The 15,534-nt window shown below is 38.0% G+C and overlaps 1 long non-coding RNA gene across 1 annotated transcript; it reads right to left on the bottom strand.

Annotated features, from left to right (window-relative positions):
- Positions 1-621: 621 nt before the first annotated feature.
- LOC113054808 (uncharacterized) lies at positions 622-3,821 on the bottom strand. The gene is made up of 3 exons (XR_003277434.1): positions 3,725-3,821; positions 1,419-1,497; positions 622-1,130 (listed from the first exon to the last, which is right to left on the bottom strand). It is a non-coding gene; the product is annotated as an uncharacterized LOC113054808 (long non-coding RNA).
- Between the last annotated feature and the right edge of the window lie 11,713 nt (positions 3,822-15,534).

Consider the following 15,534-nt stretch of genomic DNA (forward strand, 5'->3'; position numbering starts at 1 on the left):
AGATGACATGTGGAGGGGTAAGTGATGTGTCAGGGACCATGTTGAGGTTAAGAGTGAGGACGAAGTGATCCGACGTGTGCAGTGGAGTAACCAGAACATGATCAGTAGAGCAGTGTCGTGTATAAATAAGGTCCAGTTGGTTGCCTGATTTGTGAGTAGCAGTAGTTGACACTCGGTTGAGATCAAAAGAGGCAAGCAGAGTTTGGAAATCAGCAAACAGAGGTTTATCTAGATGAATGTCGAAATCTCCAAGCATAACTAGGGGAGTACACTGAAAAAATAAAAACCTTGTATCAACTTAAAAAAATTGAAGTAATCAATCACACGAAACATTTGACATTGACTCAATGTAAATAATTTAGTTTAGTTTAACTTGAAAATTTTAAATCCATGCAAACCACTTTTTAAAGGTTGATCAATCTAATTATTTTAGGTTGGAACAAACAAATTTTTTTAAATTAGAACAAACCAACTAAACTAATATGTATATGTTAAATTAAATTAATTATTTTAGTTTGGAACAAACTAATTTTTATAGGTCTGATTAAATTAATTATTTTATTTAATTAATGATTTCAATACATTTTAATCAATGACTACTCAGAACACTTTTCCTTTAGAACACATTTATTGTGCAATAAACTTACAACATTGAACATTTGCTTCAAATGTATGAAGATTGACAGCCTTATTCAACCTTTGTACCTGGTAGCCATCGAACTTGGGCAGCCACATTTGTAAATGCTGCAGTGAAAATGCAGCCTTGTTAGTACAACCTTTTTATTAAAAGGATCTAAAGTCTTGGCTGTAAAAACACAATAAAATGTAACAATTATGCAATTATACAATTAATCCCTGTACAGCTGGGTGGTCAGTTTAGTGACTTTTGGGGTCATCTTTATTCCATCAAGCTCCATCAGGACATTTTGCACAAATTCAAAGGTGAACTGTAGCCTTTTTGGATATTTTAAGTTTAGTGTATATATGAGCCCAGCAACCGATGGCAACTCGTTCAGGACCTCTTTTCCTTCGACAACAATTTTAATGTCTTTAGGTGGATGGAGAGGATCCTCTTTCCCAGTGATAAAGATCGCCATGGTTGTCCGCTCCAGTTCTTCAACCTCATTATCCTGCACAAAAAAAGAAAGAAAATGTGTTATAATTTCAGAAAATCTCCCGATTTCATGTTAGATCATAATGTGCCAAGCTCTTATACAATCTAAACTTTCAAAACAAAACATTTGATTAGCAAATCAAAATAATCAAATGTTCATTACAAGGGATGTGACTAAATTAAAAGTGATGATCTAGTTTTACTTAGTAGATCTGGTAGACAACTTCCCAGATGAGAGAAAATTTTACACTTTAGGATGCCTAATTATCACAAACGTCCTCATGACATTGGAAATAGAACTTACCACAAGCAATGATCACTGGCAGGAGATTCCAAATAATTTGCACAGCAGGAACAGCTGATTGGTGGCTGCTTCCCTGAAGCTGAAAGAGAAAACATGATTTAAGTTTCAGCCATCAAAGTGTGTTAACTTCTAACATCATACACAAATTAAGAATACCCAACATTTAACATTAATAGATATATACTTTATTTTATGATTTTAGAAAAGCTGGCTAACATTTTGGTAAATTTCTACCAAATGTAAATGCTGTTAATAGTGTAGCAAACTAACATTACCAGATACAAATAGCTGCGCCTTGTAATATTATGGCTGATAAATACTGAACACAAGATAATTAGGAGTGTAAATAAAAGATCACATAGGACCTTTAGCTATTGATAGCATAAGTAACCATAACCATTAGTCAAGTTTCAGAGTTTCAGGGATGCAAACACATGTAAAATGCAGTCAAAAAGTATTTTGGGCAGTTCGATTCAATAAACCGGTTGAAAAAAAAAAAACAGCATAGGTCTCTGCAGGAATGTAATGGGAGTTACCAAATCAGGGTGTTTTTACACCATGATACCTGATTGGCTAATGTCATAGTGATGTTAGGTTTAGGGCTGGGGTTGGGTAAGGGTGATCATTTTAATTGCATGATTTAGAAACACCCAGCAGTTTGAAAACACTCACAAGGTGATAAACGCCCACTTTTGCTCTGCAGAGACCCAAGTCAAAAAAAAACAAAAAACAGTCCATCTGTTCTTTTATGCTCAACGTTTTGACGTCATTAGAGAAGTCTGTCAAATATAAAGTCCTTAATCAGAACTTTAGTCAGTTAAAAACCTCATAATCATGGAAAGTTTACAATTAAGTTTTGCAACAACAACATAATAAAGTAACAGCAATAATGTGCATGAGGATTTAAGTCTTGAAGATATAAAGTAAATAAATTAGATGTCATAAGGGCAGAAATCGTAATCCACTTACTATACATAATTTATTGCAATGTATTTGTTATGAAATAAACTTACGTTTCGCCAGGTCAGAATCAATAACAAAAGAACCAGTTCGGTTCAGACGCTCTGTGTGTCAGTCTGCTTCACGCTGAATCATGCATGCGCAGTATCATCAGCTCATTGGTTATCAAATCTGACGTGTCCGACAGAAACGATTCTCGGTTCAGTGTACGTACTGCTGATCGGAAAACTGATGCAACTGGTTCTTGACTCGAGAAAGAGAACCGCTCCAGCAGTGGGCGTGTTTGTTTGTAATCTGGCTCTGCTTGGTGTTCATCTTCAGTTCTCTCTTCACAGCAGTTCAGTCAGTGTACTGTTAGAGTAAATGAATTACTCCGGGATATTGGTTTGTTTTGACTCAGATGGAGTGTCAGCCACATTAAAAAAGTTAACATCTTAAGTCATTTGTGGATTAATGCTTATTGGAGACGTGAATCGTTTCAAACGATTCAGTTCGATTTGGTGAACTAGTTCAAACGGTTCACTAAGAAGAACCGGTTAAATCGAACGATTCGTTCAAGGCACAAAGCTAAGAAATGTCGAGCGCACAAATCCTCGTGTATATCTGTCCAACAGTTTATCGATAATTTGTTTCTTCACGGTTTTAAATTCCATTTATTGGTAGTTTGATGCCAATTCATAGTTCTTGTAATGTGTGATCTAACAGACACACCGTGGCGAGTCATTTAAAAACAGCAAAAAACTCCAACAAAATAATCATTTTATGCAAATCCACAGCCCTTTATCTACAGATGAAGCATCATAATGTGAATATATCATATTGGAGAGAGTTTTACCGTGTATCCTGCTCGATCCTGCTGTAACAGACGAGGCGCGCGGTTTGAATATAAAATGGAGAATGATTTCAGCCGCAGGGAGAGGGAAGACGAGTTTCCGTAAACTGTAATTTAATGATCTAAATATAATTCTGTCCCTCAGATTAAGCTATGGAATGACTTCAGATGACTTTGTGAAATTATAATCAGAACCTCTCAGAACTGCATGAATCACACAAGTCATGCAGACTGACGCGAAAAAAGCGGGAGGTGTCGAAAAGCGCGCTGTTTGCATCCATGAAGTTTGAAGCTTTAACCTGGGGATTTACTACTGCATTTCAAGTGTCAGAAATTGAGCGGAAAAAAATGTCTAGCATAATTATGCATTTAGAAAAAATAGTGATATCCTAGTGATAGTTACATACTATCGAGCGTGAATGCTGAAATTACGAGTCAAGGCCAGTCAGGTAAAACGTTAATTGAAAAAAATAAAATAATAAACATTAAGGGTATACAAAGTTGATTATTTTACCTTCTTCAGAGTTGCTCGTAGTTCTGTGTCTCTCAGCCAGCCTGGAGGGGTCTGTTGAAGTATAAGTTACTGCAGCCGCCGCTTAACACACAGTTCAAATGTAACGGACGTTTTTTTTTAAAAATTCTTTAAATAAACAGGTCAGGTGGTCAGAGAGCAGCACTCCAACTCAGCAATGCGCATGTGCAAACCATGCTTAATTTAATAAAATTGCTTTGATCAAATGAATAAATTCAGTTTAATGTCCCGCTGCAAATCATATTGTATCCATGTAAAAAAAATGGATTCAACCATAAATATAAACTAAAACGTTTAGTTTAAATGAAAAAAACAATAATTTTAAGCTATTTCAACGACAAAATACACATTAAACGAATAACAGCAATGTTAGACTTTTTTCAGTGTACCATCCTCAGAAAAGGTTGAGAGCAACACATCTAATTCATCCAAAAAGTTACCCAGTGGTCCTGGGGGTCGATAGACAACTACAAAATGTATGTTAAAAGGGTAAGTAACAGTAACTGAATGAGATTCAAAGGAGCTGTTGATACCCAAAGATGGTAATTAAATTTCCAACCTCCACCTCTTCCAGTCGAACGGGGAGAGTGGGAAAATGAGAAATAATTGGAGAGTGCTGCAGGTGTAGCAGTGTCCTCTGGTTTGATCCAGGTCTCTGTTAGGGCCATGAGATTAAGCTTTGAATGACTAATAATAGAAGTAATGAAATCGGCTTTGTTTATAGCAGACTGGCAATTCCAGAGACCAATAGAAAAAGAAAGTATTTTAACCTGGTTAAACAAAAGTACTGAAAGTAGTGTATTAGCAGACATAGGCAAAGTGTGTAGGTTGTTAAGATTGCGCTGTCTACATTGTGTGATGCATGGTTTACGAGTGGTAATGATAGTAGGGATCTGGAAACACATAGTTATAATTGGTTATAAACAAAAGCTGAAACAGAAATGAAACAAGAAGAAGGAAAAAGAGATTAATCAAAACAATACTTATATCCCCTGTCTGTGTCCCTGCCCGGTAGAGTCGCACGGTAGAGTCGATGGTCTTTACACTCTTCGGTCTTCAGACAAGAAGGGCTTAACTGGAGGGCTGCCGCGACCGCTGCCGCGGTATACTAATCTTTTTTAAACCCAACAAAACGGAAATTGAATTCAGCTTAACGCACTTTACTGTTTATCACAACAAAGGAATAAGCAAGCGCACAACACTGACAACGTATTCGATAGAGTACGAGACCAGATGCAGCACGTCTCAACACGTCTCAGTATATATATATATATATATATATATATATATATATATATATATATATATATATATATATTATATTTTATTATTATTATTATATATTTTTTTTAATATTATAAGCCTCAATTCAAACTATCCAACAATACTGCACATCGCTAATTGTAACAATCACGAATGCTTGACTGCCTGGTAAATACGTGCCGAATGAAGCAAATTTATCATTTACATGATGGATGATCTTGCTGCTGAAACAACAGCCAGGCACGTCAGTGATGTAATCAATCCAGCAGAGTACCAGTGATTATATCATCATCAAATAATGAACATTGTGGTCATTAATTGTACACTCCAATCCATGGAGGCGCAAGAGAGGATGGCAGAGAATCTGTTTCATTAAATCGTTCCATAGAAACTGATGGTGGCTTAGTCAATTCCAGACAAAGCATGCTGGGAAATCCTCAGTGCTACACCGTGAATTGCAATAGGTCAGAGATTAGCATGTTGACTGGCGACAAGTGTCAGATTTGTGGCCTAATAATAACAGACTATGAGAATCATCTGAGTGGGCAGCGGTCAGACTGCTGAAGCCATAACAAGATTGGAGATGAAATCTGGCTCTGTGCCGCGTTCTGTGACAGACCCTTGGCCCCAGCTCTGAGAAGGGCGTCCAGGGTCTAGATCACCGCATAACGTGTCAATCATTCTCAGCTATCATTGTTTCCACAGGCATGCAGCGATGCTTCACCATGAGTGACTCTTTGGCAGTGAGTGTGTGTGGCATGATGAGAATATATATACAGTGTATTATATTCAGACTGATGACTACCTATTCCAGTATTCACATTTTTTCAGCTGTCCATTCAGGATTAACATTTATTTATTTAGATTTATAACAATATATGGATAGTTGACCGAGTGATTAGCTGTCTGTCTGTCTGTCCGTCTATCTATCTATCCCGAATAAGCTTCTTCAGTATGTGTACTTTAGTCACACCCTCTAGCATAACTGTGAGTTTACATTCACAGCAGTGTTTTAAGAAGAGCACACAACAGTAATCACCCAGAGAGTAATATTGCTCATGAATAGTTCATCAGCCTCTGATGAGTCATGCCCACATTTCCCAAAATATTTAAAGCATTTTTGTACTATTGAGTAAAGAGTCATCAGAGAGCTTAATCTGCAAGCAATGTGTCTAAAACACCTCTATAGTTTTACTTGAGGCCTTAAGTCATTTTAACATCCATTCTGGAACCATTTGCACAGCTTACATGCAACACTGAACCATAGACAATACCACAAGTTACTGAGCAGAGGGCAATAAAAAATGAAGGGAGAATCTTTCCCTGCCTCCTTCTTATTGTTCTCCATGGAAACAAGATGAGTAGCAACACCTCCTGTATGTGGGGAAATGGGCTCATTGCTGATTTTCCCTCACTTCTCCTCTATGCAGAGATGGGACCAAGTCACACATGTGCAAGTCTCAAGTAAGTCTCAAGTCTTAACCTTCAAGTCTCAAGTAAGTCCCAAGTATTTTTTTCTTGAGCAAGTCAAGTCAAGTCAAGTCACAAGCTATGTCAAGTCAAGTCCAAGTCAAGTCACCTTAATATTGTTATTTTACCTGCAGAATCTGATCTTAATAAAGTTAAAAGACAAGATATAAGTAACTGTCAGTAAATTTAAATAATTTGGATTTGCATTGTAAATACTCATGTTCAGTAAAATACATCATGGAATCAAACAAAATTGTAAGTTCCTAAAATTATTTATTTTTCACTTCTGCCAACAGTGTTTGAAATGTTTTACATTTTCAACATTGAGTCCATAAAACTAAACATCCAACAGACTCCTCTCTGAACACCCCTCTCTCTCTCTCTCTCTCTCTCTCTCTCTCTCTCTCTCTCTCTCAAACACAGTTTACATACAACATTAAACTGTTACATTTCTCCTCCCTCTCTCTCTCTCTCTCTCTCTCTCTCTCTCTCTCTCTCTCTCTCTCTCACACTCTCTCTCTCAGAGTATAGAATATAAATATGACGTATTTTCAGCTGTTTCATACTTTTTTGTTATGTACAGTACAAACCAAAAGTTTGGACACACCTTCTCATTCAAAGAGTTTTCTTTATTTTCATGACTATGAAAATTGTAGATTCACACTGAAGGCATCAAAACTATGAATTAACACATATGGAATTATATATGGAATTATATACATAACAAAAAAGTGTGAAACAACCGAAAATATGTAATATTCTTGGTTCTTCAAAGTAGCCACTTTTTGTTTTGATTACTGCTTTGCACACTCTTGGCATTCTCTTGATGAGCTTCAAGAGGTCGTCACCTGAAATGGTCTTCCAACAGTCTTGAAGGAGTTCCCTGAGAGATGCTTAGCACTTGTTGGATCTTTTGCCTTCTGTCTGCGGTCCAGCTCACCCCTAAACCATCTCGATTGGGTTCAGGTCCGGTGACTGTGGAGGCCAGGTCATCTGGCGCAGCACCCCATCACTCTCGCTTCTTGCTCAAATAGCCCTTGATGCCTTCAGTGTGACTCTACAATAGTCAATAGTCATGAAAATAAAGAAAACTCTTTGAATGAGAAGGTGTGTCCAAACTTTTGGTCTGTACTGTACATAACAAAAAAGTATGAAACAACTGAAAATACGTCATATTTATATTCTGTACTGTATATATATATATATATATATATATATATATATATATATATATATATATATATATATATATATATATATATATATATATATATGTATGTAATATGCACTTGTCATGATTGGGTAATCGCGGCAGCTACATTTGTTTTTCTGATTAATTGTTTTGCTCTATGAGAAAGACAAGGTAACAAAATATTCGGGGCTTATGCCCCCTTAGCCCAACCCTAGCGCCGCCCCTGGAATGCGTTTTTTTGACGGCCTGCTAGCGGATCATTAGGGGCTGTTCACATCACGTCTTTTGTGCGCGCAAGTTTGTTATTTCCAATGTAGGCGCGCGGTATGCGCGCTCATAATGGAATCAACGCCCTCAACATCTAAACTTTTCACAATGCCGCAAGCGCACCGCAGGTCATGTGACAATAACTAACCAATCAGCTTCATCCTTTCTCGTATCAACGTTGAAAGCTCAGCTAAGATGAAGGAACAGCTGGTCATAGCTGTATATGGATTGCCATTTTGAAATGAATTTAGTAGCAGAGCTACTGCGAGCGATTTTTAGTGCTGCAAATCCATTTATCCTTTGCTGAAATTTCCGCGTTTTCAATGAGAGAGAGCGTGTCATGGATGCTAAGCAACGACAGACGCCCCAGGAGCACTTCTGCCTGAGCGCTTTGGAAAGAAGGAGAAAGCGGCGCGACTAGCGTTTTCCACGCGTTTTAGGCGCGAACTATTGAAGACAAAAGCGATGACCCTCGGTACCTCTCAGGCTGACATGTTGATGTGATGTGATATCTGATTTAAGTGGGCGTGGTGTGTGTAAGGTAGAGAGGGCATGACTGATGATAGTGTCCTGATCCAGTCACGACGCTATTCTCAGCCTGCGCTCCAGCTGAGTAATCAACTTTATTTAAAAAAATAATTTATATATTTTATATTCAAACTGAAAACATGATGTAATTAACACTCAAGTCATTCAAGTCATCGTGTCTCAAGTCAAGTCAAGTCCCGAGTCTTTAACTTCCAAGTCCGAGTCAAGTCTCAAGTCCTAAAAATAGCGACTCGAGTCGACTCGAGTCCAAGTCACCAAGTCACAAGTCCCCATGTCTGCCTCTATGATTGCAATATCAGATCAGATGCATTCTCTTACCATGCCATCCCATCGAACAGGGGAAGGAGACCTCAAAGAGGTTGTCATATTTTGTCAGGAGTCTTCTCATTATGGATGCCAGACCTGCGGGAAAGAAAAGAGAGTGAACAATATAAAAAGGTTAAGCTGGGAGGAACTGACTTCAATTTTCCACCCATATTGCTTGGGTTATATCCAGCCTGGTTTCATTACAGATGCCACCAAAGCACCTTTCATGACTAGGAGGAGCATTCATTTTGATTTTCAGCCAAACAAAACTAGACTCACACACTACCAAAACCAAGATGGATGGTTTGCGTATCTCTTGATAAACGAAAGGACAACATGTATTGTTTCAGAAAGCAGCAACCTTTTGACTGCTCAAGTCAGTGAATTGCATTTGTCCTTCAAGAGTGATTTATGATTTCAAGACATGCTGGTGAATACAAGCTTGTTTTTCCCAGGAAAACAACAGCTGTCTTGGTAATTAAAAAAAAAATAATGACAGTAAAATCAGGGCTCAGATTTAATAAGCTTTGATAGTGGAACAGCTGAGCCAAAAAAAACAGCATCAGACTTCTTGGTTCAACAAGTTAAAAGAAACCCAGGTTTGAAAATATAAATTCTCAAGATGTTGCTTTTGGGTAGTTGCACCTTCATGGCATGATGTGGTTTATTAGTCACAGATCTCAACCCGAAGGATACAGGTTCAAACCTTTTGAAAAGCGCTGATCATTTTTGTTATTTTTGGTTGTGACCAGAGACCAGCGATGCAGAGCATAGATGGAATCACATAATCCAGACACAAAAACTGAAAATTTCACAGAATTTGGCAAATTTGGGTTGAAAGAAATATAAAACTAGAGCTGTACACTTAACCAAATTGTAATATGGTGAGTCTGTCATGCTATTGTCTGTGAATATTAAAGCATAAAACTACTAATATTTGTATGTCTCTATGTGAATGAATTATGTTTTTGTCAGTTATTCTAAGATTTTCTTAAATTGAACTTGAAATTGTGACACAAATTTATTACTATTTTTAAAGTAGCCAATATGGTTTAGTCGATAAGATTGAGGAAATTTCTGAGACCAGATCTGAGTATTATGGTGTGCTTTTTGTTGAATTTACTTGCGGTGCAGCTTTGGAAGTGCTGCGTCCCATTTTGCCGAACACATAGGTCTCGTCTAAAAGACACATACATGTTCCATTTTGTTAAAAAGCACTTTTTTAAAGCTAAAACTATATTGTATTTGTCTCATTTGCAGAATTTAGCCAAATTAACTGGGGTGGATTACACAGAAGTACTCAAAACAACGATGTCTCAGATTGGACTTTCGGTCTCCGAGCTCTTCCCTGCGCCTCATGTGGAAGATACATCAGTCACTGAGTCGCCCACGCTGCCAGAGCCACCAGTGAAGCTATTAACTCAGTCTCCATCAGCCATTCCTGTTCCTCTTGTGGACACTGCTGCTCCCATGTCTGTCGCTGAGCCCCCGCATTGATCCATCTAATCCTATGCAGCCGGGTATGAGACATTTAACTTCCAGCATTGATGTCCACCCACCTGAGGTCCAGCACTACGTAGTAGAGCACATTGTGAAGAATGAGGAGAGTGCAGTACATCATCAGAGGCTCAGAGTTTTCTCAGGTAGGCTTCCCCGACCCACTCATGAGGCTGACTATGACACCTGGCTTTCGGGATTAGAACTGCTGTTGAAGGATCTATCTTCGTCCGACCTCCGTCGCTCTAGGAGGATAGTGGAGAGGCTCCTTCCTCCAGCAGCAGACATAATCAAGCAATTGAGTTCTAGCACACTGCCTACAGTGTATCTAGACCCTCTTGACTCTACATATGCTACTGTTCATGATGGGGACAAACTGTTGGCTAGATTCATGGACACATTTCAGGATACCCGTGAGAAACCATGCCTGCCTACCTCCAATGGCTCCAGGTTGTCCTGAATTCCACCATGAAAAGGGGAGGAGTCATAGGATCTGAAGTAAATCGGCATTTGTTGAATAAGTTTTGTCATGGATGCTGGAACAATTCTTTGATTGCTGAGCTCCAGCTAAAACAAACCCAGAAGCTAAAACAAACCCTGAAGATAAGCCCGCAGTTCCCGCTTTGGTTAACATCACTCAGCAACTGGCTCAAAAACTAGTTGACGTACAGCGACAGTTAGCCATGATAACGGCCAGGCCAAGAATGAACCCAATTCTTGGTTGATCGTAAAATTAAACAGTTAACTAGCAACCAACAAAACACTTTCAACTCCGTCCATTTAAACTGAGTCCAGTCCCTGTTGTGGGACAGACAGGGGCCAGAGGGGACCAAATCCATCCCAAAGAAAAAAAAGAGGCTTGTCGAGTGTGCAGAAATGTCATAGCCCAAGATAAAGAATGCAACCATACAACTTCCAAAGGGCCTGTTGGGTTCAAAATGTTCTGCAGTTGTCCAGATTGCTGGACAGAATTACCCCTGCCTTTTGAATACAGGCTTGCAGGTCACCACGATTCCAGTCTCTTTTTCACAATCAGAGTCTCAGCGATCACCCTGTGAAGCCACTTTACGACTTACTCCAGGTAGAGGGTGCTGTCGGTCAGTCAGTACCATACCTGGGGTATGTAGAGATGACCATAGGTTTACACAAAGAGTTCTTGGGAGAGGAATTTGATGTTCTGAGGGTTCTTCAATTGTGCTTATTGACATGAATACTCTGGAGCCTTTATATGAGTGATATACCAGCAGTGATATCTCATATTTTCAACATACAGCCCAAGGGTACTGTGCAGTCTTAAGACTCCTATAACTGAAGCACCAACAAAGCCAGCTGGGTTGAGTAGGATCCGTGAAGTTGTTGAGTCAGACACCAGTCCTGATTCCTTCTGGTCAGACCATTGTTCTAGAAGGCTATGCCAGAATAAGCAGTCCAACTACAGTTCAGTGGGCTGTGATTGAACACCCGATATCCCTTCTTCCTGTCGGGCTATGCGTCCAGAGTTGTGTCATCACATTTCCGACTCGTTCTCCTTATAAGGTTCCTGTTCTCGTTACAGGATGTTCTCATTCCACCAATGACAGTAATTGCTGATATTGGTACATCACCTACCATCCTGGCTCAGCACAGCATAAACATTTCTCTAGTTCAAGAAGGTTCCCAAAGAGACACTTTGGAGTTAAATTTTGGTGAATCGCCTATCCCACCAGAATGAAGGAGCAAGTAACATCCAAGCTCAACCAAATGCCTGAAGTGTTTTCTCACCACAACCTTGATTTCAGTTGTACGGACCAGGTAAAACCCCATATGAAGCTCCACAATGAAACCTCTTTCAAGCTTCACACTAGGCCGATCCGTCCCAGTGACATTGAAGCTGTTCGAAGTCATTTGCGGGATCTGCTTGAAGCTGACATCATTTGGGAGTCCGAGTCATCATTTGCCTCCTCAATTGTGGTGGTCCGGAAGTGGAATGGCGATGTTAGTTTGTGCATCGACTATCGTAAATTAAATTTACAAACTGTGGAAGCCGCCTATGCCCTGCCAAACCTTGAAGAGTAATTTTCAGCATTTATGGGCTCCAGATGGTTCATGGTTCTGGATCTTAAGTCTGGATATTATCAGATTCAAATGAGTCAAGCCAATAAGGCTAAAACTACGTTTGTCACACCGCTGGGTTTCTGGGAATGGAATCAGATGCCACAAGGCATTACGAATGCTCCAAGTACATTCCAGAGACTTATGGAGAAGTGTATGGGTGATTTAGATCTCAAGGAAGGCCTTGTATTTTTAGATGACATCATTATCTTCTCTGACACCTTAGAGTATGAAACCACATGAAAACACCTTTTGTTTGGTCAGATAAGGAAGTGTGTGTTAACAAAGCAATAATGAGTTACATGCATTTAAATTAAGCCTCATGGTCTGAAAAAGTCTGAAAGAGTTGGCCAAAAACTGCTGAGAGCCGAAGCACTTACTCAGGGAAATGTTTGGTTTGTCAGCCGATAAAATAGATTACATGCTATACTGGAAGTCTGTGATCCTTAGGCAGACTCCTTGACTGGAACAATGGGAGAGCGTCACAGCTCACAGACAATTCAACACAATTTCACAATCTCCATGTTAAACAAGAGCTGATGAGGCCTATTTTCAGTTGTATTTGCATGTTTACGTGCATATATCAGAAATAGTGAGCAAATGGTCTTTGTGTAAATGATCAAATATCTGAAAGATTTTCAACAGGGACTGGCTCAGTTATCAAATGTAGGCCGACTGACACTGACAGGAGATTGTTGAATGCAATGGTCAGTATAGTTTATCTATGAACTATCAATTTGGTGTGTCATTGATCAAGACATATATTGGCTTTCACATTTGAAATAGTTATTTTCTTGAAAAAAAGATTAATAATTGTGAGAACATGTTAACTCAATGTAATGATTTCAGACACTTAAATGCATATTTAGTGCAAATAAATGTAAATGTATTAGAGTTAAAAATGTATAATAAATGCAATTAGCTGAACTTTAGAGTTTAAAATGTACTTTAACCTGTTAGCTGTCAGACATTTTGTTACCACGGAAATGGTACTTTAAATCCTGTCAGAAGCTCCTCACCCTAGTGGGCAGTGTAACGTTTAATATTACAAATTTTACAATAATATTTTGTAATCAAAACGTTTTCTAATCTTGACAAAACATATCGTTCAAAAGGTGTGAGTCCCAGTTTTCCATATTCTGTGACTATTTTGTGCTGGAAGTAATATTGTGATAGAACTGCACATTGTTTTCAACAGAAATGTATTAATATAATTCAGAGTTTGGGTGTCAACCAGTGGCTATTTTTGTTATAGCACCTAGATAGATTTCCCAGGACCCTCAATTTTTGTGATATTGACTCCAAATTTGAAACATAACTTTGTTAAACATACGGCTTTGATTTTATAACAATTTCAGATTCCAATTTTTGTTTAATAGTTATTTCATTATTATTATTATTATTATTATTATTATTATTATTATTATTATTATTGTAAAGTATGTTTTCTTTACAGTAAACTCAAACTTCTGTAACTTTACACTTTGATTTTTTTAAAATGCTTTCACTTCAGCGATAATCTGCTTGTCTTCTTTAAAAAAAAGGCCAACTTTCAAAGTGGTTGTGAGTTACAAACAAGTTCGGATTTTCATTTCTGTATGCTCAAAAAAGGGTGAGTGACAGTTAATAGTTTAAAGATAAGTTTACATTCAGTACAATTAAGCACACTTCTTATATTTAGGATATTATTATGATATCAGTTATTTCAGTTTTTTTTTTTTTTTTTTAGTAACCTTAATTATAAATGAAAGCATGTGGTTAGTCATTTCTGTCATACATATTGACCAGAATGTGGATCAGGTTTTTTTGCTAATCCAGTTAACACATTTGTCATCACTTCATATTTCCTTCAGATGCTGAAACCAAACACAGTTTGTGAAAGCATCCTTTAGATCATCATTGGTCTGTTGCAAGCATTCTAGCACAATGTATACATTTGGCACTGCGATTCGAAGCTGTATATTCAGGAAACTGGATTAGTGCTCAGTTTATTATCTCCGCAAACATAAAAGGAAATAAATTCTCCAAAGAAAGAAGATGCCACAATAGCATCAACATGTCATCAAGCAGTCAAACTACAACTCAAAACAGCGCTTTATCACAAAAACAAACAACAGCCCTCGAGTCTCAAAGCGTCAGAATGTCGACTGGATGATGGCCTCTATAATTGGCAGGCTCAAAGCGGGTTGTGATCTAGTGTGGCTCCCCGCTGCTCATTCTTACAACGGCTGACCTGCTGGGTAATTTCCCTGATGTTTATTTACATACTGGATTAAGTCTGTCAGAACTAAGCCTGTGAGCGTGAGAGACGTGTATCCAAGAAGTGAATGTTTATCTGGTGTCACAGCTTCACTTTGAAAGCCTCTCCTTTACTTTTTCTGGCACTGACAGGGCAACTTTAATAACAACTGAGAAGTGCAGAGGTATGTATGAGTGTGTGTCTATGTGTGTGTCAGGTTTGACATGGGAAAAGGGCACTGGCTATGTGACAAGAAGACGTGAGGTTTTAAGAAGATATTTTGTCAAAGCAGTCATGAGGAAGAGATACAGCAAGGTGCCTTTAAAGGTTCAGACAGAAATGTTCAGCACAGACGGCAAACCAAAGGGAGTTTATAAATGTGAGCTCTCTCCTGCGGCTCTTTTCATGACTGACAGAATTTACAGCATAAAAATAAATTTGACTGTGAGGGGGAAAACATCCTCATAATTCAGTCCAAATGGAATGACTATAAAGTCAGAGCAAAGGGTCAAAGTAACATAATAAATTTAGCTGAAGTGTGATATCTTTTGCTTTTTTTGTGCTTTTGAGATTTATATATACATATACTGCAGAACAATATGTGACCAATTTCCAGCTCAAAGTATATATATATATATATATATATATATATATATATATATATATATATATAATATAAATGGCAAGTAAATAAATAGGTGAATAAATAAAATAAATTTCATGATCATGAAATTAAGTCATTAAGTCATATATATAGCATGTTTGCAAGTATGCACACATGACTACTTAGCTACAGTAACACATTCAATCGCACACTCATGTTGCTTTTATATACTTTTCGCAGATGAAAGCAAAGATGTACAGATTTAAAATAAAATGATGAGTAAATTATGCCAGAAATATACCTTTTGGTTATAC

This window comes from Carassius auratus, chromosome 35 (assembly GCF_003368295.1).
Source record: "Carassius auratus strain Wakin chromosome 35, ASM336829v1, whole genome shotgun sequence".
Classification (NCBI taxonomy): domain Eukaryota; kingdom Metazoa; phylum Chordata; class Actinopteri; order Cypriniformes; family Cyprinidae; genus Carassius; species Carassius auratus.